General features: G+C 45.7%; 1 long non-coding RNA gene across 1 annotated transcript in view; it reads right to left on the reverse strand.

Moving 5' to 3' along the window:
* Positions 1-2,464: 2,464 nt before the first annotated feature.
* The window catches only part of LOC139025657 (uncharacterized), a 612-nt gene continuing 397 nt past the window's right edge, over positions 2,465-2,679 (reverse strand). The window contains exon 3 of the long non-coding RNA XR_011477270.1: positions 2,465-2,492. This is a non-coding gene — a long non-coding RNA (uncharacterized lncRNA). The remainder of the gene's footprint in view (positions 2,493-2,679) is intronic.

The raw sequence follows: 2,679 nt of genomic DNA on the forward strand, positions 1-2,679 counted from the left end.
CAATGTGTAAAGTGTACAAAAACATTTGATTTGTTATTTTACTGCTGCTCTTTAATAATTTGTATTCTTATCTATTTATTTTTTCCTTTAAAAAAAAAAAAGGTATTTTCTTAAAACTGCATTGTTGGTTGAGGGCTATTTACTATTGACTATTTTCTACATTGCAGAATAATAGTGAAGACATCAAAACTATGAAATAACACATACGGAATCATGTAGTACCAAAAAAGTGTTAAACAAATCAAAATATATTTTTGATTTTAGATTCTTTCAAAGTAACCACCCTTTGCCTTTGATGACAGCTTTGCACACTCTTGGCATCTCTCTGAGATAGAAGAGTAGAGGCCTTTCTAAAGTTTCCTATGCCTAAGTTAGAAGTGGAATGAAATGTGGATATGCTAAAGTTAGAAGGGGGTTTCTCTCCTCAGGGCTGCAGCAGAGGTATCCATAACAGAGAGAAGTTAGAAGGGGGTTTCTCCTCAGGGCTGCAGCAGAGGTATCCATAACAGAGAGAAGTTAGAAGGGGGTTTCTCTCCTCAGGGCTGCAGCAGAGGTATCCATAACAGAGAGAAGCCAGCGGAGCCGATCAGGCCAGAAGTGAAGAGCTCAGAGGGGAGGAGAGAGAATGGAGATAAAGCCTCGGGGTGACCCCTGTGTCATCCAGGCTCCTAAACCACTGGAGCTGATACATCGACCGAGGTAACACACACAAACCCACGCACATACACACACAGTTTGTATTTATCCTTAGTGATTTGGTGAGCGAGTTTATTAGCAAGTGAATCGGTGATGTTGTACCCACGGCGACTATTATAACCTTCCCCAACCAGAAACTGTGGATTGATGGCAGCATTCACGCAAAACTGAAAGCTTGAACCACTGCTTTTAATCAGGGCAAGGCGACCGGAAACTTGACCGAATACAAACAGTGTAGCTATTCCCTCAGCAAGGCAATCAAACAAGCTAAGCGTCAGTATAGAGACAAAGAGGTATGTGGCAGGGTCTACAGTCAATCACAGATTACAAAAAGAAAACCAGCCCCGCCGTGGACCCCGATGTCTTGCTCCCAGACAAACGAAACAACTTCTTTGCTCGCTTTGAGGACAATACAGTGCCACCGAAACAGCCCGCTAGCAAAACCTGCGGGCTCTCCTTCACCGCAGCCAACGTGAGTAAAACATTTAAACGTGTTAACCCTCGCAAGGCTGCCAGCCCAGACGGCATCCCTAGCCACGTCCTCAGAGCATGCGCAGACCAGCTGGCTGGTGTGTTTACGGACATATTCAATCAATCCCTATCCCAGTCTGCTGTTCCCACATGCTTCAAGAGGGCCACCATTGTTCCTGTTCCCAAGAAAGCTAAGGTGTCTGTGTTTCAGTGGTGATGAGCCCCTGGCCAGACTTCAGCAGAAGGTGTTCTCCTCTCTGAGACAGGCTCTGGAGAAACTCCAGCAGGCAGAGATCAGCCAGCTTGAGAACACAGGTATGCTGCTGTAATAATGGACTTTTAACCTGGCTCTGATAGGATTGAGAGGTGGGCGGCTCATAGGCTCTCTCTCTCTCTCGGACGGGAGGATGTGAATATTGGCACATCCTGTAAGAATGGAGGCTGCTCCAAGGTAAAGTACTACTCCTGTTCATATTCTCATCATTTCCCAGTGTGTAGAGGTTACCAGTCAGGGTTCAGAGAGTAGCTCAGTGGTAGAAGGATGAGATGTTTAGAGGAGGGCTTTACTTGGCTCATCACGCTCTAGCGACTCCTTGTGGCGGACCGGGCGCCTGCAGGCTGACTTTGGTCATCAGTTGAACGGTGTTTCCTCCGACACATTGGTGCAGCTGGCTTCCGGGTTAAGCGAGCGGGTGTTAAGAAGTACGACTTGGTGGGTCATNGGTCATCAGTTGAACGGTGTTTCCTCCGACACATTGGTGCAGCTGGCTTCCGGGTTAAGCGAGCGGGTGTTAAGAAGTACGACTTGGTGGGTCATGTTTTGGAGGACGCATGACTTGACCTTCACCTCTCCCGAGCCCGTTGGGGAGTTGCAGCGATGAGACCAGATCGTAATCACAAAATTAGGAAGAAAAGGAGGTAAAAAAAAGTACCAATTAGATCTCTAAGTAATCTCTTATTAAGTTACTAAGTAATTTAATAGGATCTCTGTGGTATTCATATAATTGATCTCCCTCATGTCTCCTAGGTGATATACTGGAGCCAATCACCTGGGCTCATCTGGACCTTCCCTCTCCCACAGACACGCACACTGAGAGGGGGAAGGAGAATGGAAAGTGGAATGCATAGAACCAGATAGAGAATGAAATCTAGCACATGGTACATGCTGCTCCCATATGTTTGAATGAACCTGTACCCTGTTGATGGTAGGCTGATAGCAGTATGTATGTTGTATGTACGCTTTTTGTATTTAGCTCTAGAATTACACTGGGTACTAATGACACCGGCCAGTAATTGTTGGAATAACCATCAGGTCTTCCTACTACCTCTTATCTTCTCACTGAAACACTGGATCTGGATCTGGTAACTACAGTATTAGGATCTGGTAACTAATGTTCAGGATCTGTAAATAATGGATCAGATTCTGTAGCTAATGGATCAGGATCTGTAAACTAATGAGCAAATTAGGTACAGCGAGTCAGAAGTTCTCGACCGCCACACCACGCCACACCA

The sequence above is a fragment of the Salvelinus sp. IW2-2015 genome, unplaced genomic scaffold (assembly GCF_002910315.2).
Source record: "Salvelinus sp. IW2-2015 unplaced genomic scaffold, ASM291031v2 Un_scaffold3025, whole genome shotgun sequence".
Classification (NCBI taxonomy): Eukaryota; Metazoa; Chordata; class Actinopteri; order Salmoniformes; family Salmonidae; genus Salvelinus; species Salvelinus sp. IW2-2015.